We start from the raw sequence: 25,823 nt of genomic DNA on the forward strand, positions 1-25,823 counted from the left end.
TTTACTTGTTTATTTTATTTTATGGCTTCTGTTTTTGTCTTACCTGCTTTCTGGAACCGCTCTTCACTGGACTCGAACTCTGTCGTCGCAGGTCAACTGCGTTATGCATACGTGTCGAGCTAACTGGACAAACTGGCAGTGTTGGGCAAGCTACTTGGAAAATGTAGTTAGCTAAGCTATTAGATACTCTTAAAATGTAGCTTAACTACACTAAAAGCCACCCTCTGAGAAATGTAGCAAGCTATTTTTCTCTCATTTTTAAATCAAAGCAACTTTCATTCAAGTCAGTTCTGCCAGCCTGATCTCAATCTCGATCTGAAGTATTCAGTAAGTTCATTCGTACGAAATTGTACGATTTTAAAAAGGATGCGTGGCACCTAACCCCACCCCTAAACCCAACCGTCATTGGGGGATGAGCAAATCGTACTAAATCGTACGAATTAGATCATACGAATTCCTAAGAATTAGCCACTAAATCAAAAGTTATGAATTGCCGTGAGATTGTGTTGGTCCTGCCTAAGTGATCGATAAAACTGCCAATGAATATATATTACTATAGTTGTTGTATTGCAATCATAAAAGTACCACAGCAAATTAATTCAATTACTTCCCTGAAGTATTGTTCAAAAACACTATAGTATTTGAAATACCTTAAATATTTTACATTAAACTACTATATCTTTTTTTCATGTAAGTGCACTTGGGCACATTTGCAGAACAAACAGTGAATAAATTTAAAACCAATTTAACTCTGACAAGAGCACAGCATAAGAATTAACACATGTACTTCTCGAGGTTTAGTCCTGCTTCAGAAATAATTCCTCTACAGTCATTTTTTCATCAAGCAAGTTTCTTGTGTCAGGCTAATGTCTGATTGGCGACGTCACCAACTGGAGCGAGAGGTGGCAGTAATTCACCGAAAGGTTTGTTTTCGACCACTGTTAGACACAACGAAGAATTCACCATTCTCGCCATCATATGGATTTACTTTCATCGGCCAGACACTGGCCTCACAGCTCTGTGAATGGTGGTGGCATCACTTAATGATCCGCAGTCTGTAAATGTAGCTTTTGTGGACACTACTGCGCTACTTGCTTAAAATAATAGCTTCGCTACTAGAAATCTATTTGATTTAGAAAGTAGCAACGCTACCACCATGCTACTGAGAAATGTAGTTAAGCTAGTAGCGTCACTACTTGTAGGGATGCTTTTGCCCAACACTGCAAACTGGTAACAGCGGGAATGTCATCCATATGGAGGTAAGCAGTCAGCTGGTAAGTGAGAAAAACAATGGCATCATACCATCCCCTGTCGTTCGTTTTAAAGATAAAATGCAGGCATACGTAGCTCTGGCTACATAATTTGCGTTCTCCAGAAATGTATATAGGGCTACATTTTCAGAATGAGCCTATGTTGTCCAACTCACACCTGCTTAATAGTCTTTAGTAGACTTCATTAATTGGATCAGTTTGTTTGATTAGGGTTGAAGCGAAACTGTGCAGAGCTGCGGCCCTCCAAGAATCGAGTTTGAGACATATATGTTAAAGCAACATATATAAAAGAGTTCTTTGGTTGGAGCATATAAGACATTTGAGCATATAAGGTGAATGGTTTAGGTGGTCTTTAATGGCCCGTTTCCACTGAGTGGTACGATACGGTTCGGTTTGGTACGCTTTTATGGCCGTTTTCACTGTCAAAAGGCGCACCGAACCGAACCGTACCGTACCACTTTTTCAGCACCCTTTCGAAAGGGTACCAACCATGAGAAAGGGTACCAAAAGGCAGAGCCACACGCGCAGCTGAACGCTATTAGTTTACAGAGATACGTCATTTGCATACGCAACAAGCCAGAATGAAAACAAAAAACCCGCCATGTTTGAATTACACAGCCGACGAGCCGAGACACTCCAGCAGAATTATATATGCATATAATAACGAGCCATGGTCGACCTAGGCTCAAACAAACATTGTCGTTGTCACGATGAACAGCCACAAAGCCAAGAAGGAGAGCAGATTTACCCTGTGCCCCGTAGTTTTTTACGAGCCAGTCTGAGTCTTTCTTGCTTGCGCTCGCGCGTCTAACATTATATCTGAAATAACAAACTTCTTGAGCTGATGATAATAACCTGCGCTTGATTATTGACGTGCTTTTGAAACCCGATCCTGTCAGACACTGACAAACACGAGAATGAAGCGTGAAAAAACAAAGGAGAAGCCGGAAAAAAAGAGCACATTATTAATCAGCAAACATGAACAAAATGCCATGTTTAACTATTATCTTCACCTTTTGGACTAATATGAACTCAGAATGATGGAATTACTGTCTAACAGAGGCTACATGTGCTGCTGAAGATTACAGACACAGATGAGAGGTTTACACTGACTGTGGGCTATATTTTGTGTTGTTTTTGAACCTAAATAAGCACTAAATGCGCTATATGTAGTTCTTCTGTAGTTGGTAACATATCGGGGACTATAAAGGGCTGTATGTGTCTATATATGTTCATTTATTTAGTTATTTAATATAATTACAGACGTTACAGTAGGCTGTTTCCCACTGTCATTGATCTGCAGTTATAATCAACTCATGTTCATAGTAAAGTTAGTAATAAACATTTCCACACAAGTATTTGTGTATGAAGCATCTGTTTTGTGAGAAGTGCTTCTCATATGATATGTGAGCGGCCTGTACAGCTTTATTGTAAACATTTCCTCGAGCGAGAATGACGTCGACTCAAACTTTCTGTCATACGCCACGCCCACCAAAAGGGTACTCTTGTTAGTGGAAACGCAAGCCTGATAAAGGTGACCCATACCGACTGGAACCGTATCGTACTGTACCGTACCAGTCAGTGGAAAAGAGCCATAAGTGTAATTTTGGTAAAGTGCGAAAGATGCTATTGACTGGCATATGCTAAATTTTTTAACACTGTAGATCAAACTTCCTTCAAGTTAGTTGCTTATTTATCAGGGGTCGCTACAGCGGAATTAACCACCAAGTATTGCAGAATATGTTTTACGCAGTGGATGCCCTTCCAGCTGCAACCCAGTACTGGAAAACACTCATACACTCTCACATCCACACACACCCTCATACACTACGAACGATTTAGTTCATTCAATTCACCAGTAGTGCATGTTTTTGGACTGTGGGGTGAACCGGAGCACCCGGAGGAAACCAACGCGAACATGGAGAGAACATGCAAACTCCACACAGAAATCCCAATTGACCCAGCCAGCAGCCAGGGCTCAAACCATCAACCTTCTTGCTGTCAAGTGACAGTGCTAACCACTGAGCCTGATGATGATTTTATTTTTTCTTATTTTTTTAAACATTATTTTATTTTAAAATGAATGTATGTATTTATATTTCTTATATATGAAGAGTTCAGATGCAAAAACCTCTATGTGCCATCTGAAATTTTCTTCTAAAATTAGCATTTTTTTCAGACTCCTATGTCTTGATTTAGTCATTTCACTTTTAAGGCAAAGAATATGTTTTTTTCAGCAATTTTAACACAAAATAACTAAACATAAACAAAAGAGATGGCACTAAATAGATTTTATCAATATAATTGTATATATTGCAGTAGATAGTGCTGTCGCCTCACAGCAAGAAGGTCGCTGGTTCGAGCCTCGGCAGGGTCATTTGGTGTTTCTGTGTGGAGTTTGCATGTTCTCCCGGCGTTCGCGTGGATTTCCTCCGGGTGTTCCGGTTTCCCTAAAGTCCAAAGAAAAGCGGTACAGGTAAATTGGGTAGGCTAAATTGTCCGTGTATGTGTGTGAATGAGTGTGTGTGGATGTTTCCCAGAGATGGGTTGCAGCTGGAAGGGCATCCGCTGTGTAAAACATGTGCTGGTTAAGTTGGCGGTTCATTCTGCTGTGGCGATCCTAGATTAATAAAGGAACTAAGCCGAAAAGAAAATGAATTAATTAATGTATTTATATTTTATTTCATTAAGTAGATACGTATATAGCTATAATTTAATAATACTTGAAAACAAAATATAAACTCAGACATTTAATTATATATTAATTTATTATTTAAATGGCACTGAGCAATATAAAAATAATTTAATCCACTGATAATTCTAATTTCTCTAAACCTTTATTTTAATTTTAAAATTAAAATAAAATTAAAGTCATTTTAAAATTAATTTTTTAATTATATTTCTAAAATGAAATTAACAATATATTAATAGTTTAATAATAATAATAAATATTAAATTAGATAGCAAATATATTGAACAATTTATATTTATATTAATAGTTTAAATTATATGTTAAATCATTGTATTTTAACAATTATTGTTTGTAGTATCATTGAAACCAAGCTGAACAGTATATTTATTTAATAATTACTTGAATAAGTTTAGAATACATCTCATAATCCATTAAATAGTTGATAATAGTCATCATATTCTCATATTTTAATAATTTGTATATTTATGTTCTCTGGCTAGACTATGTGAATTTCACTAAATGCCTGCAACTCTTGGAGTCACAGACTCTAGACTGCTGTCCCTGTCAAATCCGAGGCAAGGTGGGTTAAATGAAGAGAAGCTCAGAGCTCAAGCCCACACGGCCGAAATTGAGGTATTTTTAGATTTAGCGGAGGGTGCAAACGTCCAGCTTCATTGTCAGATCAAAGCCGCAACTTATGGCACTCTTGGCAGAACACTGATGTAGCCTATTTTAAGGCAAGTATGATGACAAATGTTCTATTTACACCCTTGATCTAAATATTTACCTATTTTCAGTTCCCCCCACACACACGACTCGTCACCGCCCGCTCATTCACGATCCTCCCATTTTAGTAGCAGGAGTCCGACGACACTCCGGAACATCCCGTAAGTCGCGAAGGTAGGATTATCCTGCACGTCGCGTCGTTTTATGAATAGGAGCTTCTATTCATTCACACACTTGTAGCTAAGATGTCAGGGCGACAAAATGGCCAGGGTTCTGCTCATTTCGTGAGTTTCATCAAATGTAAGCAGCCTTGAGGTGCGTGAAATGTATTTTAACTTCGTGTCTGTCGAGAAAACACTGCGTAAAGCTTGACGCGATATTTAACTCTGAATTTCAGCACCACGGACAGCGACGCACGAATCACATTTCGCAAGAGTTCGCTTTATTTTTACCCATCTGCTGTTGCTAATTAAACCAGATTTATGTATGCATTTAAATAAATGAGCTACCACTAAAAAAGGCTACCACTAAAAAAGTGAAGTGCTATTTTGGGAAGGGTTTAAAAGCAGTTTTACGTGAACCTGCCACTAGTTTTAGCTCCTCTCGAATGGAGCTTGGCGACACCGTGCGGCAGCACGCGCAATTTTTTATTTATTTATTTTTTTGCCCCTAATATTTCTACCGCACTGGTCAAATTAGTGTACTTTGTGTTCTGCACGTTCACTTTTAGTGACATACCTTACAATTCGACAGTTTTTGAAATAACACCTTACCGTGGCCTTTTTAACATAAAAGCTGGAATTACACCTAGTCAAATGAACCAGGCAACCCCTGCAACTTTTTCAGATGATGTGCTTAAGCAGTGCAAGAAACCCGACTTGTGCAAACCATCTAACGGGACAACCGAGCTCATAAATAGGCTAGTGGTGCGCGCGTCTGCCACGGCATCCATTGGCGAATGAGTTTTTCCACGATGCCTGGCGACCGCAAGGAGTGGTTTCGCTCTCGGCAACCGGGGCTGTGGTCACTTGCAACCGTCTTTCACCTATTCAGTCCGTTTTTTCAGTTTTCTTTGCTTGCTTCGAGCCATTTTCATTAGCGCGAGGCTGTCTGCGAGCACAACAGGGACGGTTGTAATCAGCAGCCATAGACTGTGAAGTGGGAGAACCTAAACGTGACGTCAATGCCTAGTAACTGACGCAGCCCTCAAAAAGAGAGATTCTGCAAGCTTTAATTATCGTTTGTGTGCTGCTCTAAAGACAAAACATATTCCGATTAGGGTTGTTTGTGCGCGAGTCCGTGGATGTGTCTCTCTGTGTGTGTGTGTGTGTGTGAGTGAGTGCGTGCGTACGTGTTTTCGTCTTTATGAGCAGCGAGTTTCCAACCGAAAGTTGCATGGAGACACACCGCGTATAATAAAGAGGACGGTGAGCGACATAAAGGGACGAGGAGAGCGGGGACAACTTGTGCTGAGAAAAAGAAATATTTAGCCCGTGTGAGAGAGGGGCACTGAAGCAGTTCGTTTGAAAGCACAAAAAACACTGCAGCGATGCATCGGAGGCGAGTCGGAACCTTTGCATGGAGTTGGAAAGGCAAAATTAATGTACATTACATGCACTCCACGTAACGCTACTGAGCGATGTCTTTGTGAGTGTGTTTTTTTTTTCTTACTGGGCGCTAAAAATAGCATCAGTGTTTGATCGTGTACCAGAAATAGGCAGAGGGTATCACTTGTATAAAAAGGCTGTGCGATTCTGGGGAAACTTGGACGTGTTGCTGACGATAGATATAAAGGGCAGTGTTTGATTTTCATCTGGCTTGTTGTTTTTGTGTGACTTGGTCACGTATGATGCTTGTATACTCATGTCTGTGTTTCCCCTGCTTTCAGCCAGGGCTTGCTGCACTGGTAAGTACACAATCATTGCGTTTTTAGGTTCGATTTCATTTTTTATTTATTTTATTTTTTATTTTTGCACGATTTGTTGCATGCACGTAACGTGCCATTCCCTCCATCAAACAGAATGCAACCATTTGTGCACTTGTCAAACAGGCGCCTTGTTGCTGTTCAACATAAAATAAACCACTCTCTCCTCAGAGCAGGAATCTCGCGAATGGTAAATAAGTCAAGCAAAAGGCAAATCCAAACTCCTTTGTTTGACGGCGCTGTTGAGTCGTTTTTTGGCTCTTCGCTAAAGCTGAAAGTGTGAATGGAAGCCGAAAACACTAAAAAGAAGCAAATCCTTCTAAAGATATCAAAGAAGAAGAAGACCGAGAAGAAAACAGGCTAATAAATATATGTGGAAGACGCCGCACCAGAAGGAAAAACACCAGCCGACGAGGGAAGCCCTGGTGTGGCGTCAAGGGGTTCCGTGCATCCAAAATCGCCCTTAAATGGTCAGCCCTGTTAAAGGGAAGCCACTCGGCACACGTTCTCAGAACGCAGCTTAAGTTTTAAGACATTTTTCGTGCCGTGTTCCCGCGTGCGTTGTTTGAACACTTCCATCAGATGCGCTCGAGACTGTGTAGCTATAGGCGGATTCACATGGATTACTCTTCCGCCCACGTCATTTTCATTATACAGTACTGCAATCGACTGTTTTCTATTGCTGTGGACTATAACGCTGGTCTTGTGCCAGAACTAACGCGTTCCCGTTGCATTTGCGCAAAAATGATGTGTTGTTTTAATCAATCATCTCTTAATAAATATTCAATTCTGCAGCGTGCTTAATAATTGTATCAGGGTGATTCAATTTGTCATTTACATGTGCAAAATGTACATCTGACTAATATACTTAAATCTGCGTAAATACTTCAAACCGTACATGCCAGAGTAGTGAGTCCAGGAATGACCGCGGATCTTTGCAGAAAAAAACTCATTACCTTGACCTTTTCAAAGACACAGTGGCTCTCTAGATCTATCCCAGACATAGTCAGATCTTCTTAAGTCAATACTGGCGTTGTAATTTCAGTGGAAACACGGATTTATCCGAGTCGTGACTGCTATAGTGAGTAATATGTGCGCGTTGGCTGCGTCAGGAGATGCAGTCGCTGTGCGGTGCAGACAGAAGGGGGAGAATCGTGACTGACTGGAGACGTCCGTAAATGATGCGACCACCAAATAAAATCCTCATAATGGTGGCATCTGGGATTTTTTTAAACACCTGTTACATCTCAAGCCATATCTCTTTTGCCTAGCCACCTCAACCTCCCCTTGCACCACGAAGGCGCAAGAAGAACATCAGTGATTAAGGGGAAGGGAGGGGGGAGATCTTAGTTCTGGATGAATTTAGACTGGGGAGGGAGAGAAGGAGGGAGGGGGGGGGGGGTGTCCAGATATAGATCGTGACCCTCCCACTTCGTATAGTTTCTTGCATAGTTCCATGAAGAACCACTCTTGAGAATTTTGACAAATGATCGTTTGGATGGAGCCAAAGAACTTCACGGGTAAGTCAAATGAAGTCACATTCCGCAGCTGGGTTGAGTGCATATGGCCAAAATATGACAGATGGATCACAGAGAACCCCCCCCCCCCCCCCCCCCCCCCTTGTGCTGTGTTGTCATGTCATTATTAATATTTTCACTTAAGTTGTGACGGATGTTGATGCATTTGCAAAATGTCGTTGTTGTAAAGTTGGATGTAGAACATTTATGTAACGTTCTTCTGATGCCAATAGATTAGTTCCGCACTATTGTTTTGTTTTGTTGTGCCTGCAAGCGATGTCAGATGTCATGTATAGAATTTGTTATGTTCTGCTGAGAGTTTAGAGACCCCCGTGTCCTCACTGGGTGGTATCAGCCAGTGAACTCTCTGTGGTCATGCAATCAGAAGCCTGTCATGTTGTTGTGTCGTGCTGGCGTTGTGCTGTTTTGTTTTACATGCACGTTATGAACAGACGCCTCCAAAGTGCTGCGTTTTAAAAACGACCCCGAATCTCCTGTTTTGAATGAAAATGCAACGATGCACTTGCACGCTACCCCGATATGGTGTGTGACTGCGAGAGACGTAGTACCCGTTTTGAAACGAACTTAGTTCGGCTACAAAAACTGCATTATTTGATATATAAATAAAAATATATTATTATTGTTTTACATGGAATATTTCTGGTCACTTGCGCCAACTAGGATACAATTTGGTTTCCCCGTTCTTTCTTTCTTTCTTTCTTTCTTTCTTTTTTTCTTTCTTTCTTTCTTTCTATGTTTCTCTTTTTTTCAAAAAGGGGGGTCCCTATATGAGCAAGAAACCGATTGGTGGATGACGATTTTTTGTTTGCGCCAATAAGATCTCTCGCTGCTCTCTATTTATTGCGAGCAGATTACAGACTGCTCTCTCCTCACCAAGAGCGCTTCATCTGCTCAGTTCTCCACTAAACGGCATCACGAACCAGAGGATATATTCCATACTAGGCGAATGCTCGCTGTATCATATGTGTGTCTTTGTTTAGATGCCATTATCGCAGCGCACGAGCAAGGAGAAAAGACAGCGAAATTAAACTAACGGAAAAGGAGTGAATTTAGCACCGCGGACAGCGCTCGCACGCAGAATACAGGCATTTGGATGCTGGCTGCTCTCAAAGCTTCCCATGCTCGTAGAATGTGAATGAGTTGGATACAGTTCAGCCACGGAAAAGGGCTTCGCTGTCTCGCTTTTTCCCGATGTCTGGACACAATAGGACTGGGGAAACCAGAGCCATGCACAAGCCACCTGGATGTCACTGTTTGATGTCACGGACTTCAGACTGCGATTTGTCTTTCGCGAATCTTTTTGCGGTCTGGGCTTGCTGTTCATAAGTATCTAGCTGGGAAGCCCTTACCCCAAAAAGCATTTGCGGAAGGCGCATTCACCGATTGATGCTCCATACGCTGCCTGGAATTAATGCTTGCATTATTATTATTATTATTAACATTATTATTATTAATAATATTATTTTATTACTGTGTTTATTTTATACAAACACTTTGTTATTTTTTTTCCCTTCAACATGTAATCACTGTATTGCGGCTCAAATGTAAAAGCCGAACTTCTCTCCCACTTGCGTCCTCAAAGTCTAACCTCCCTCCCTATCGAGAGTTATCTGGCGTCTCCAATGCCAGAATATTTGCTGTCCTTATTACGATTGCAAAAAGTCACCCAAACAAATCCACAGTTCCACCAACGAGACTCCCAGTTTGCACGTGGGGGGGAAACACAGTGGTCCATTCGGGGCACCTCGTTAGTGTGCAAAGCCAAACATTGTTGAAATGACCCCACCCTGTTCGCAATAACATATAAGATTTATAAACCTGCCGCACACAGGTTTAAAATTAAAATATCAACCCATTGACAAAGTGCCTGTGTGTGTGTGTGTGTGTGTGTGTGTGTGTGTGTGTGTGTGTGTGTGTGTGTGTGTGTGTGTGTGTGTGTGTGTGTGAGAGAGAGAGAGAGAGAGAGAAAACACGTCACCGTAAGGTGCCCAAAGACAACAAGGTTTCACCCAACCTCCTCGCTTTCTTTTCTTATAATTAATCTCTCTCCTTCTTGACAAACACATACTCGTTCTCTCTCACACACACACATGCTACCTCGATGAAATATGACACACCTACGCACACCCATGACATGTAGACACATTGGGCGATAAAGTTTTTGTGCCATGCAGATAGCGAGTCCATTGAGAAATTCACAACAGCTGAGAAGTGACGTGATCTGTGTCACTACAATCTTCAAGTCAGGTCCCCCAAGTACCTCATAAGTCATTTCCCGTTTTCGGTGACACTCACCTGTCCCTTGTCCTATATATGCGAGAGGAAGTGCAAATACGAATGCCCCCATTATATGCTACAGTATTTGGGGAAAGGCTCCAAAGTCCCTTAGTGACGACAACCCCAAATTCCTTCAGGTCGGACTAACAATAATTCTATCTCATTCGTGTGTGCGTGTGTGTTCCTTCACACATTATTGCATTGTAACAAAGATCGATTATTTAGCTATGAAATTAGAGCAATTAAAACATTGAGACGAGCTCCTCTTGATAAAGGTTGTGAGTAAACTGTATATATTTTGCTCTATAGATTGTCTTTCTGCTAAGCATGAATTCCTGAAAAAAAGTTGTACACACTTCAATAAAACGAGTTAGAAGTTGTGGCAAAGCTTTACAGCATGTTTATGCTATCTAAACTGTAACATGTAATAAGCCAAGAGCTCGTTTTTGGAGTATTTTTAATAATTGGATGCTCACGAAAGAGGTGAAGTGAGCAGCGGAGACGGAAGGTTGATTTACAGGTGTTCGGATCTAAAAAAAACGTGCAGTTTGGTGACCCAATACATTTATATTATTATAACATATTTGTCTGCAAGAATTCAAGATAAAATAGAAGAGAAGTGTGATAATTTAGTTAAAGAGTTAGAAGAGTGATAACATTGCAAAAAAAGCTGCTAAGGGGAAGCATCTACACTGTAAAAAAATATATGAACAATCATTCATGACAGCATGGGTTTTTAGGTCATTGTAACGTATTAAACTAAGTTCTAACTTAATTTTATAAGTTACGTAAGCTGTTTTACAAAGTCCGTTTAACATAATAAAAGTTCTATGAACTCATAAGGTTAATTTGATTCAGCTACCAGGCAACCACAATTTTTACAGTGTACGTCAAGTACGAGCACCGTGGAAAAAGTTTGATTAATTTAACAAAATAGCATTTTTCCCATCAATTTAATTTCTACAAATATATTTCACGTCTTTTCTTCTCGTCTTCGGCACGAATAACTGCACTCAGCGTAGTAAAAAGTTAAATAAACTATTCTAAAATAAAATATCAGGCTTGCAATTATTCTAAACCTTTAAAGTTTACTAGTGAGTTTTCATACAGGGTTTATTTATCTGTATGATTTTTTGTAGCGTCGAATTCTATTAAACTTTCCGTGACGTGCGTGTATACGTAACTTTAGTTTCTTAGAATCTAACATGAATACATTATTTTCTCCTGCTTTACGAATGAAACCTTGTTTGAAAAGTGCACAATAAGTGTTTTTATGTTGATTTAATGCCATAATGCAGCTTCGAGGGGCTTTTCCATGCTTTTACTTTTTTTCCTCACATTATCAACTATCCCACAGAAGTCGTTCATCACCAAACATACTTTGTGCCCATGTAAAAAGACGTTAAGGCGTTGTTTATAGGTTAACCCTGTTATTTATGTACAGTTTTGTGATCTTGTGTTTGTGTGTAAAGCAGGGCGAAACTTCAATGGATCAAGTACAGGAGCTGAAAAATGAACGGCTCGAGTCACCGAACGATCCCTGAGTGAAGGGTGACGTCACTGTCTTCGTAAGTTCATTCTTTACACCTCTTGCGAGAGAGGCCTCTTTTTGAGGGAACGTCTGCCAGTAAACGTTTGAAACCGCAAAAGGGACTATTTCATTTAAAAAATGTCAATTTCTTGTCAGTATTACAAGGTTATGAAAGAAAGGCTTTTCTTTGTTATTATTATTCCCGTCCAACTGTTTGAATCAACGCGTGTGTGGCGTCTAGTCAGTAAAACAGCCTGAGAGCCTGAGAAGTGGGTGTGGCGGTTTCTATAGTGTGTTTTTTATGACTATTACGTGCACATTTTTAAGTGTTAAGTTTTGAGAATTATATGTTTTGATAGATAAGGTTACACAGAATTGTCTTGCTTATGGTCAATACAGCTTGTCTTTTTCTCCTAAGTAAACATGATCAATGGTTGTGTTTGTAGTTTATACATTCATGCTAAATATAATATAAAATGTATTGTTATAACAAACAGTAGTGCAACAATATTCTTACTGGTAGAAATGTTTTTGCTACGTGCAGAGGTACAATCAAGTACACACACACACTCTCTCTCTCTCTCACACACACACCTCAAATCTGTTTGCAAATAAGTTTTGAACAGTTTGAAGTTTTAAACATATATATATTCTTATGTATGACAGAAGGATGTTTGGTAGATTGTGTGTATATGCCCTACAGTAGCTTTCACTGCTATTTCATTAGTGTACATTACGTAGACCTGCATGGCAAAATGAGCACAAAATGTGTGTGAAGAATCATGTTGAGCAAAACATAAAAATGAAGTTTGTATGGGGGAATTTTGACATTTGTATTGGCTTGTCAATAGTTTTCTGCATAGTTAGAGATTGTAACGAGCACTGAAAAAAAAATTCAAAGATGATTCCTTAGATTTAATAAGTTAAGTGGTTATAAACAATTTATTTGGGCTAAATTTAAACAAACAGTTTTAAGCTGAACATTACTAGATTTTATTCGTTTGTTTAAATTCAACCCATATAAATTGTTTGCAACAATTTTGCAGATTCATTTTTTTCAGTGTGTGAGATGCAGGAGTATTTAGAGAGTTCGGTGCATTGGAGTTTAATTTAGAATCAAGTACAAAATGTGAGTGATCAATTAGGTTAATTATTTTTTACATATAAAAAATATATATAATGTATCATAAAATATTTATCACTGGCAGACTGGGAGATTGTATTAAAACAGGCCGGATAGTATGGACGACCCCAATATAAATAAATATATATAATAAATATGAAGAATTTTTGTAACAATATAGTTTGATTAGGTCTTTAAACAATGTTACACGTCTAAACAACAGAATATTTTTACAATGCAGTGTAAAAAACTGTAACAAAGAATTTGAATGCAGAATTTGTAGGAAATAGCTACACATCACTGCACTATAGTCATAAAACTACTGTGTACATTATCTGTGAATATAAAACACATTTTATTGACATTAAATGAAATTGTATTTTTAGTGAGTATAAGCATGAACTTCAACCCCACTGCAACAGGCTGTTTTCAATTAACAATCTCTTCAAAATGGCAGATTTGTCACCTTAAAAATAAATATTCTAAATATTTTTGTCATAACATCTGAAAAATATATATTAGATTAGATTAGATTAGATTCAATTTATTGTCATCACACATGTACAAGTACAAGGCAACGAAATGCAGGTACAGATATATCGTTTATTTATACTAATAGTCTAAGATTTAAGATACACTTTCACCAGCACAACACGTAGGTACTTTTTTTTCCTCAGAGAGACTTTACTGACGGCTAGATGTGTTTTCATGTGCCTCTTTTTTTACAGAATGATTTCAAACACACAAAATTATTAAAAACATTAATAAATTAGCTATATAATTATTAATTGATTAGCTGGGTGAGCAAAAGACGTCACCTAGTATTCTTCAGTTTTTAGGTAATTAAAGATGCAAGTCTCGGGGAAAAGTCTTTACTGTACAGTGATAGATTTATAGCAAACTTATTCTTGTATTTATTATTTTTTTAAACAAATGTATTTTTGTTTAGCTCTGTATTTTACCCTAAACACTTTTGAGTTTTTTTCTTTATCTCCTGTCGAAATTCTTGATTTACACAATCCAAATCAGTTCTTAAAACCTAAAACAATTGAAAATCATTACAAACAAAAAACTTACATACTCAAATTCAAAATACTCAAGATGAAAAATCTTTCTCGAGCACTTTGTTTTTACATGTTGTTCTCATGAATTGCATTATTTAACATACTATTTAATCTCCTCATGAACATTTCTTTACATTGTGTCACCAGATTGCATTTAATTGTTTTTAATCCTCTAAAATTTGTCAAAAGGCTTTGCTAAATTACATATAAAATCTACATCTGAATTTTTAACTGTCATTCTAATGAATCCACAAAAACACAATGCCAAAATGAATAACAAATAAGACTTTTGGAATGTTCCCATATGTGGTCCTCAGTTCCTTTATTCCCTCTTTTCACACATTCCCTCTATCCATCCATGGATGAGTCAGGGAAGGTGTGAGGGATGAGTCAGATCCGGCTGGAATTTTTAGGAAAGGGGAGTGTTCAAATGTACCTAAAAGGGTGGTCCCGTCACGACCTCTCTGTCGCAGAAATATCCATTCATGATTTTGCTCGGAACTAATACACTTGATTCATAAGCAGTGCCAAGGTATAGTTCATGTTTGTGTAAACTATTATATAGGATAACCATATAGCTGTTGTATTTTAGACATGTATAAACTGTTATATTTTGGTGAAATACATACATTTAAATGTGACTGAATTTTTCAACAGACTTCTTTTGAATGAACAGCACAAAAAAAAAAAACATGCCTTTTTGTTTAGATATAAGCTTACATATGCTAAAATTGAGCTTTTTCTTGTTTAAAAACCTTACTATGATTAAACTTAAGTATTTAGCCAAAATAAATATATTTAAAGTTGAATTAGACCTGAAGTAACTCTAAATTTAACTAAAAAATACTTTTCTTTAAAAATATTAGCTCATATCTAGATTATTTTCTGTAAAAAAATAAATAAAACGATCAAATTTCACAGCCACATTCATTAAGTTTTCATTTACTTCAAGCTATTTTGTTTTAAAAAAAGGTCAGTTGAATATTTCAATAAAATACATTCATTTAAACAGTTTTTTAGAAGAAAAAACTCAAAAAACACCCTAGATGTCAAGTATATCTAGTAGTATTTCACAAGCAACCATATAGATTTAAATACAATGCTTGAATGAAATGTATGAAAGATCTGGACTATTTGTATGAATGTACGAATTTAGTTGCAGATGAATCTAAAATATTAAAATCAACATATCTGCAAATTTGTGGGATTTCTTGGTCATTTTATGTGTCTCTTATTTGTAGAAAATCTGCTGCTGACTTAACGTCAAAGCAAAAAGCAGGATGTGAATCTGAACTGACTGCACTCCTCAAGGAAAGAGAAAGACGGCTGAGCGGAATGCAAGCTGACGGAGAAAAAAGCGGGAGTTGACCGACAAACGAGGTATCAACCGACACCTATTTAGACCCCAAATACATCTATTGAGAATTATGGGAGTGATGCACACTTGAATCAGTTGTAATGCAAAACATGCTTTCTGTACCGTGGCATCCATTGACACTTTAACCCTCGCTGATGGGTGAAACTCAGCAACTTGCAAATCTTGACTGATCAAATGTGTGGTTCAAGAAACACATTTGTCATTATGAAACAAACTATAGTTAATGCTAAAAATCTGGGAAGCAGTTTAATGTCTAGGATACAACAATTGATAAGAAAATAGATTTTGTTTATGAGTGCACACAAAAAAACAGAGTGGTTAAATTTTAAGTTGAATCAAGCTAACATTATGAGTTGCTTTAACTTAAATTATATAAGACTGATTTAAAACTGATTGTAGAACATAAAAAAAATAATATTCACTTATTCTAATAAGTTATAGCTGACATAAAAATATATGTTGTCATGACTTATAATATGGTCACACTTTATTTTGATAGTCCATTTGTTAAATTTAAGTTACATTGCATCTACATGCCAACTAATTCTGATTAGATTAACTTTAACCCTAACCCCAACCTAACAGTAGTGTAAGTTGACATTTCTTATAGTCAGTTAAATGTCTGTTGAAGGAGCAGTATCAGCAGATATTAAGCAGACAGTCTACTGATATTTAAATGGACCACCATCAAAAATAAAGTGTTACAGATAATATTTAGTTTTTTTACAATGTAGAATGTCAAAAAAAATCACCTGTGGAAAGTAAATTATGCAAAAATACTAATTTCATAGCACAAATTCAGCTGAAATATCTTTAAAAAGAGGAAAAAAATCTAGATTATGTTTAAAAATAGAATTAAAAAGTAAATAAAGGTTCTATTCGTTCCATAGTATATATATTTATATAGTCTTTCAATATTCAATAGTCATTTCAATATCAATTATGATTTCATAGTGACGTGGAGAAAGTACATCTTCAATTACACATAAGCAGTCAACGATGTACAGAGATAAACATGTATTATTTTATAATATATTTATATTTACATTAATGCAGTCTTGCTGACTACATACTCTATATACATACACACACGTGACATTTGCAGTAAAAACTCAAAACATAAATTCACATAGAAAGTATACATTAACATTATATTGAAACATCTGTTTATATTTTCTAAAACAACTAACCAGAGAGTTATGGAATCTGAAAAATATCAATCTGTAAACATTTTTTATATTTTAAATGAGGAAAATAAACATGCGTTATGGATGTGACAAAAAAAGTTTGTGAGTTTACAGTATACAACATACTTTGTAGAAATTCTGTGAATTAAGCTGCACAACCCAAAGCTAATCAAAAGGATAAGAGTTGGCTCACTATAGAACAAAAATTATTTCTTTTATTTTATTTGACATTTTTGCATTTATGAGGAAAAAGTGTTGTTATGGATGTGACACTTTTCTGTTATGGATGTGACAGATGTGAAATTGCCACTTGTGTGATTTTGGTAAATCAAATATAATAGTTTGAAACACTGACAGAGACATTTAAGAGTATTTTTAAAGTACTGTAAAATACTTGCTTACACAAAAAATGTAGAAACAGTTTCTCTATTTTGGTGAAAACTTAATTTCTTTCATGGCAAGGTTGATATTTGCATGGAATTGCTCATATATATATATATATATATATATATATATATATATATATATATATATATATATATATATATATATATATATATATATATATATATATATATATACATACAGCTAGATCATTTTCTAAAAGGAAAACTTGCATTAATCAGTAAATCAATCTGGCACAAACAAATATTGGCTGAAGAAATCATTAACACTAATAAAACCCATTACACATATATAAAAACTGAAAAGAATGTAATGAAATTGTTTTACACAATCTTTACTTTTAACTGACCTTAAAATATGTATGTTATCTTATAATAAACCAAATCAAAGTGTTCATTAAAACAAAAACTAATAACTAATATTGAATACATGTTCCATTAAAAATATAGATCAAATAACATACATTTCTACTAATAATACGCAAGTTGTTGTTGATGAAAACCTAAAACATGTAGAAATGTGTTTAAACATGTAATAAAACAAATTAAAGCGTTCATTAATACAAAAACTAATAACTAATATTATATACTAATGTTACATTTAAAAAATAATAATAATAATATAGATTTCTACTAACAATGTGTAAGTTGTTGTTGATAAAAACCTAAAACATGTAGAAACGGTGAAAGGATGCATATATGAGTTTCTATAAGTGAATGCGTGTGTAAATATGAACAGATTATGTGTGTATTATTTGTGTGATTATACAGGCACATGCGGAGGGTTAGTTGTGTGTGTGTACATTATGGAGCTCATGGCTGAGAGGTTGTGACACGAATGAGAGAGACGGCAAGACAGAGGAGCCAAAGACATATACAGTATTATATAGTGCAAAATATCAGAATGCAGACAGTTTAAAGTAAATGAGTTATATTTTGACTTACTACACTGTCTAATTAAAATATTTGAATAGTTTATTTTAATATTTTATATATAGATGCTAATTTTGTATTCAAGGTTTTGTTGATGACGACATTCGGAGAGAAATGCTCATTATACACTAATAAAACACATTACACATATATAAAAACTGAAAAGAATGTAATGTAATAGTTTTTACACAAGCTGTACTTTTAACTGACATTAAAATAGGTATCTTATCTTGTAATAAAACAAATCAAAGCGTTCATTAATACAAAAACTAATAACTAATATTATATACTAACGTTACATTTAAAAATATAAACCAAATAATATAGATTTTTTTACTAATTATATGTAAGTTGTTGTTGATGAAAACCTAAAACATGTAGAAACGGTGAAAGGATGCATATTTGAGTTTGTATAAGTGAATGTATGTGTAAATATGCATAGAACATGTGTGTATTATTTGTGTGATTATACAGGCACATGTGGAGATTTATTTGTGTGTGTACGTTATAAGAGCACATGGCTAAGAGGTTGTGAGATATATGAGAGAGACGGCAGGACAGATGAGTCAAAGACATATACACTATTATATAGTGCAAAATATCAGAATGCAGACAGTTTTAAGTAAATGAGTTATATTTTTACGTACTACTTTGTCTAATTATAACATTTTAAGTCTAAATGTACATACATTTGATGCAAATTTTGTATTTAAGGGTTTGGTGATGACGACGTACAAAGAGAAATGCTTATTATATTATAGCAGTCTTGCTGACAAGAATAATTTATCTTTACATAAATAAATGTATAACTATTTTGACTACATTCTTTAAAACAACAATCTTGAAATGTATTAAAAACCGAGAAATTTACAGAATGGATTAGTTATAGATAACACAAATTTTTGCCATTACATGGACACAGAAACAAAAGTGACCATAAAAGATGTTTTTTATTTTGTATCAAACTGTTTCTTTTTGAATATAAGAGTATTATATTAATGATAAATAATCTGTAGTTGACAAAAAAAAATGAAATCTGCAGAAACCGGTGAACTAATCTGGACCGTCCCTCAGTTTCACCTGAGATTTTGAGGTTTTATGCACATTTTAAGCGATCACACGAGTGTTTGGATTAGATTGCATGTCTTGTTTTCTTCTTTAATTATTCTTGGGTTTTTTTTTGCTCGTTTTGGGTGTGCATTGTGTTTGTATGAAATGTAATGTCAGCAAACCCCTGTATAAATACATCAAACACAACCTCAGATAGCCAGAAGCCACTTGATACTCTAGAAAACTATAGAACTTTAAGGTTTTATATATAAAATACATGTTATATATATATATATATATATATATATATATATATATATATATATATATATATATATATATATATATATATATATATATAAAATACATGTTATATATATATATATATATAAAATACATGTTATATATATATATATATATATATATATATATATATATATATATATATATATATATATATATATATATATATATATATATATATGTAAGTATATAGATTTAGACATAGATTTACAGGTTTCAGGATGCTGTTTAAATGTTAAATGTCATCCGTCTGTGTTTGTTTTGATATCGATAACCTGTATATGATATATTTAGTGTAATATGTCAAATATCTGCACAGTCTTTCATTAGTCTTTATGTATTCAGAGAATCATGGGGGTCTTAGGAAACATAATTGAGCATATTTGACATCATCTGTCATGAGCAGATTTTCATTGTGCAGTCCAAATCTCTCTTTGAGTGTGCATGTGTGTGTGTGTGTGTGCGTGTGTGTGTGTGTGTGTATCCTGTGTCCACATATAACTGTGAGATGTGTTACTTTTGTGATATGTTTGTGTACCCACAGAAAATGCACTGGGAATGTGTGTAATAGTTAGAATTCTTTAATTAGGTTCACATATGTGTGTGTGCGTGCGTGTGTGTGTGTGTGTGTGTGTGTGTGTGTGTGTGCATGAGTCTGAGAATGCAACATCAGATGTGTGTTTTGTCAGTATAATAAGAGAGTGTGTATGTGTGTGTTAAGATTGTGTATTTACAAGAATGCATTTGAAAGCATGTACATTTTCTTAAATAGTTTCAATTGTGAGCGTGTGTGAAACATAACATTTTGATGTGTGTGTATGTGTGTGTTAAATGTGCAAATATGCCATTGAAATGTATGGTGTGCCTACATATGTTCCAGAATAAGGAATGTGTATGTGTGTGTGTGTGTGTGTGTGTGTGTGTGTGTGTGCGTCAGTGTTAAAGTGTGCGAGGATGCATCATAGCCATATTTTAATCATATTTATTGTGTGCATAACTTGTGCAAATGATACACAATAAGAATATGTCATATACACACATTAATGTGCACATTATTATGAATGCACAGGAGTGTGTACGTGTTAGTGTGACTTAAATGCTTTGTATTATTGTTTTACAATGTGTGTGTGCTTGAAAGATCTTGTACGTACTGTAAGAGCATGTGCACAGATATGTATAGATGTGTGTGTGTGTTTTTGTGACACATTGTGTTTTTTTATGACGTCCAATGTTTGCATATGAAAAAATACTGAATGTGTGTGTGAGTGTGTGTGCTTGTGTTGGAAAATGTTGCATATATGAACAACGTATGAGTGAGTGTGTCTAAAGTACTGTACTAAATGGATTGTTTTATTACTTTACAGTGTGTTTGTGTGTGTTTGCAAACCTCTTGTACGTACTATAAGAGCATCTGCTCAGTAATATATGTATAGATGTGTGTGTTGGTGTGTATGCGTGTTTTTGTCTGTGTGTTTTAGAAAATGAGTGTAAAGAATGTCCATTTTTGGTGTTTTTTAATACATGTGCGATGTTTGCCTATGAAAAAATACCTAATGTGTGTGTTTGTGTGTGTGTGTGTGTGTGTTTGTGTATCAGAAAGCATTACATCATCCCAAAATGTATATGTGAGTGAGTGTCTATAGTAATGTATTAAATGCTTTGCATTAATATTTTACAATGTGTGTGTGTGTGTTAGAAAATGTGTGTAAAGCATGTCCATTTTTGTGTTTTTTATGACGTGTGATGCTTGCATATGAAAGAATAATGAATGCGTGTGTGTGTATCAGAAAGCTTTGCATCACAAAGCCTCCCACTGTGTGTGTTTGTGTTGCAAAATGTTGCATATATGAACGTACGTATGAGTGTGTGTTCAAAGTACTGCACTAAATGGGTTGCATTATTATTTTACAGTGTGTTTGTGTGTTCAAAACTCTTGTACGTACTGTAAGAGCATGTGCGCAGATGTATATATGTGTGTGTTTGTATGTATTAGAAAATTTGAGCAACGTATGTCCATTTTTGGTGTTTTTCATTACATACATATACATACATATATGTATAGAGATGTGTGTATCTGTGTGTGTTAGAAAATGTCTGTAAATCATGTCCATTTTGTGTTTTTATGATGTGTGTGATGTTTGCATATGAAAAAGTACAGAATGTGTGTGTGTGTGTGTGTGTCTGAATGCATTACATCATAACTAAACCTCTCTCTGTGCATGTGTGTTTGCTAAATCTTGTACGTACAGTAAGAGCGTATGCGCAGATCTATGTATAGATATGTGTGTGTATCTGTGTGTGTTAGAAAATGTGTGCAAATCATGTCCATTTTTGTGTTTCTATGATGTGTGTGATGTTTGCATATGAAAAAATACATGTGTGTGTGTATCAGAAAGCTTTACATCATCACTAAATCTGTTTGTGTCTGTGTGTGTGTGTGTGTTTGTGTGCGAAATGTTGTGAATATGAACGTCTGTATGAGTGAGTGTCTAAAGAAATGTATTAAATGCTTTGTATTATTATTTTACTGTCGGTGTGTGTGTGTTCATGTTTGCACCTTGTACGTACTGTAAGAGCCTGTGAACAGACGTATGTAAAGATGTGCGTGTATATGTGTGTTAGAAGATAAATCATGTCCATGTTTTGTGTTTTTTTATGTGTGTAATGTTTGCATATAAAAAATGCAGAATGCGTATGTGTATCAGAAAGCTTCGCATCATCACAAAATCTCTCTCTAAGCGCGTGTGTGTATGTGTGTGTGTGCGAAATGTTGTGAATATGAACGTACGTATGAGTGAGTGAGTCTAAAGTAGTGTAATAAATGCTTTGTATTATTATTTTACTGCGTGTGTGTGCATTTGCAAAATCTTGTACGTACTCTAAGGGCATGTGTGCAGATATATGTATACATGTGTGTGCATGTGTGTGTTAGAAAATGAGTGTAAAGCATATCCATTTTTTTGTGTTTTTTATGACATATAAGATGCTTGTATGTAAAAAAAAAACACCTAATGTGTTTGTGTGAGTGTGTATGAGAAAGCTTTGCATTATCACAAAGCCTCTTTCTCTGTGTGTGTGTGTGTGTGTGTGTGTGTGTGTGTGTTTGTGTGCAAAATGTTGTGAATATGAACGTACGTATGAGTGCGTGTGTGTCAAAAATACTATATTAACTACACAAGCATGTGCTTATCTGTACGTACCTAAGAGGGTGCATAGCAATGTGTGTGTCTGTGTTGCAAAGGCTTTGTGTGATTATTTGGAGGCCTTAAATTCGCTTTGTGTTAAAATGGGTGTGTATGTGTGAATGTGTGCATGAATACGGATGAAAGATCAGTGTTTTATTGTATAAACACATGTGGAGGGTTAGTGTTGTGTGTACGTTAGTGAGCACATGGCCGAGAGGTTGTGGAACGTATGCGAGAGCTTTGAGAAAAAGACGGCAGGACAGACGGGCCTAATACCTGCATTTATATAGTACGAAGTATCAGAATGCATTGTTTAAAAATACTTGTGCTATATTTTAACAGATAACGCTTTCTTTTATTTAATTTTAAGTTTCAAAATCAATTAGTAACATTTAGATTTTGTATTTCTTTCATTAAAATCCTTTGTTTCAGTCTGGATTTGTGTGAATATTGGATGCTCGTTTATATCTAAGGTTTTGGTGTGTTTAAAATGAAAAGCGATGTACTTTAAAATTATGTGGGCTACATTTGAGCTTTTTTATGATATAAAATCTACATGACATAAATATATGGTGAATTTGTATATATTACAGCTGTTTTTCTGTACAAAACATTAAATTCTGACAGAATACATATTGTAGATGTTTAAGCAAGCAGGACTGGCATGGAATGTATGAAATTGTCTGTTTTAAGCTAGCATCTATACAAATATTATTAATATTCATCAATATGATATTTCATGAGATAGACAATAATGGGGCATTAAAACATGACATCTTTGTTTTTGTGCTGCATGTGTGTGTGTGTGAGGCTTTGTAAAAAGCATGAATTTATATACATATATATATATATATATATATATAATGTAAAAGAGAACGGCCTTAAAAATATAACATTGTTGTAAATGCTTTCAAATCACCGCTATCATGTGAAATCAGAAATTTCCATCAGTTTTGTGTATTTTATGTCCTGTCTAGCATGGCAAAGGCCTCAGCCGTGAGGATACAGTGAGGAGAATATATGGTTGGTCATCTGAAGCAGAAGCTTCACATGTGAGAGGAGAAAATAATAAGGTATGTAAAGTTTTCTCAGTGTCTGTATTTTTTTTAACTCACTAATGGGACTACGTCAAGCTGACAAGCCTAAATAAATGTTATAAATATGATTAATAAGCTTTCACCTTATAAAAATACCATAAACTGCTGAAACGTGCTTTAGTGAGGATTAAAACCCTAAAATATCTATTATATTTTGTTTAGATAATGCAGAGTCTAAATTTTAATACGTATTTTATTTTTCCACTCCACAGGATGAAAAATCTGGGAAATATTTACCTGGGATCCTGCGCACAAGCTCAACGTCTGTTGGACAGCTTTTTTCCCACCTGTAAATGGATATTCAGCAAGTTGATTTACTTTATAGGAGCAAGATAACACTGTCAGGTATTTGCAATATTTGTCTGTACTTGGTGAGCTTTTTAATAAATCAACTGGATTTGTATTTATGCCACATATGCAGACGTCTGTAACGTGTAAGCTTTGAACTGCATGAGACATCAGATAATATGAAAATGATAACGTATTAACAGCTAAGACTAAGAAAAAAAATATAATAATAATAATATATAGATATATATTAAATTAAGGCTAATTATAGATATAGATAAAAATCACAGATGAAAATATTAATAAGTAAATGTGCAGACGAGACGCACGTGAGCACTTTGTGTTGAGTTTTGTTGTTATAATAACCTGCAGAAGTTAATATTATATGTAATATTATTTGTTCTTATTAAATAATGACTTATATGTAGATTGAAATGCATTTGTTGTGACTTAAGAAATAAGAACGTGTGCGTAAAACGAGCGCAGAGACGTCTGCGTGGCTGCGTCTGTAGAAGTGTATGTAGAAATGTATGAACATTACAGGCGCCAGCTTTTTAGGCTTGTGCTTTTTATAATTGTGAAGGCTGCATGTTTATGGCGTCCTAAGAGTTTGTTTAACGTGTTGATTTAAGCTTCAGAAGTTTGAACGGAGGATTTGTGCTGTCATGCGTTCGCTGTCCACTGCACGTGGTGCTGAAACGCGCTGCTCCTGACGTACCACACGTGGCCTAAATGAACTTAGGCGTAAATATAATGCTTTTAAAACTTGTTCTTTCGCTAGATATGTTTATTATATTGTGTATATGTGATATACTGCATCAATAGTTTTAGGACGCATTTGGAGTGTTTTAATAAATGTGAAACATTAGTGATAAGAGGTCAAAAGGGTGCAGGGGAAAGAAAAGGGAGCATATTTGAAATTAAACAACGATTATTAAAGATTGAGTTTGTGTTAGGATTTCTGATGTAGATCAATGAGCGTTGAAGACTGAAAGCTGGAATGTGTAATGTGTTACTTAAAAGAGTGAGACGATACGTGTGTATGTGTGAGTGTGTGAGGGAGAGAGAGAAGGGGGACTGTCGACAAGAATGTTTTGAGATTTGCTACAAAAAAGATGAATGTAGTAAATAATCTAAATTTTGCATTATTTTATTACCAGATTATTTTATTATAGTAGCTACCACAATAAAAACCAACCCAGTGCACTGTGAAGCTGAATATGTGTTGTTGTTATATATAATTATACGATTTATCTGCTTATCTGTTTTTAGATAATAAAGCTCTAAATGTGTTTGAAGATTTGAGCTGAATTAAGTAACATGAGTTGCATGTGGTTGCTGCAGTGTGGACAATGTACGAACGTAACGTGTGGGTTCTGTACTTCTGTGTATTTGTATGATTTTTTTTATAGTGGGCTTTATTATACTAACATGCGACCTTGACAAAATATTTAGCTGTTTTATTGTGTAACTTAAGCTGTGTGAATAATGTACAGATGATTAAATAGGGTGTTATTAAAGTGCCTGCACGTTGCAAAATCCTTCCATGAGGTTTGTTGTACTCATCACATTTATGTTATGTGAAATATGTTCTCCTCAAACTGCTTGTTTTTATATGCTCTGTCATTTGTGAGTGAAAATAAAATGTTTGGCTTTATTTTAGTGTCTGCTTGCTTATTTGTCTGTTGTTAAGTGTGGGGAAATGCTCAGTTAGTCACATATTTAAAATTTTTGTTTGTGTTTAGAGCTTTTCAGATATAAAAATTGACTAAAAGTACTCTTGAGGGAAAGGCGTTGAGAGAAGCTTCTTACTATTCAAAATACTGACACGAATCTGCTTTATAGCGACTCC

At 35.4% G+C, this 25,823-nt stretch overlaps 1 long non-coding RNA gene across 3 annotated transcripts; it reads left to right on the forward strand.

The window, feature by feature from the left end:
- The first annotated feature begins 4,828 nt into the window (after positions 1 to 4,828).
- LOC130219098 (uncharacterized) lies at positions 4,829 to 25,598 on the forward strand. 3 transcript variants are annotated; one of them, XR_008836031.1, is made up of 6 exons: positions 4,829 to 4,863; positions 6,578 to 6,595; positions 11,901 to 11,996; positions 15,388 to 15,526; positions 23,564 to 23,659; positions 23,896 to 25,598. It is a non-coding gene; the product is annotated as an uncharacterized LOC130219098 (long non-coding RNA). The 3 variants fall into 3 exon arrangements; XR_008836029.1 differs by lacking the exon at positions 4,829 to 4,863 and adding an exon at positions 5,718 to 6,336; XR_008836032.1 differs by lacking the exon at positions 4,829 to 4,863 and adding an exon at positions 5,718 to 6,336 and having other exon boundaries at positions 11,904 to 11,996.
- Positions 25,599 to 25,823: the final 225 nt, after the last annotated feature.

Source organism: Danio aesculapii, chromosome 25 (genome assembly GCF_903798145.1).
Source record: "Danio aesculapii chromosome 25, fDanAes4.1, whole genome shotgun sequence".
Taxonomy (NCBI): domain Eukaryota; kingdom Metazoa; phylum Chordata; class Actinopteri; order Cypriniformes; family Danionidae; genus Danio; species Danio aesculapii.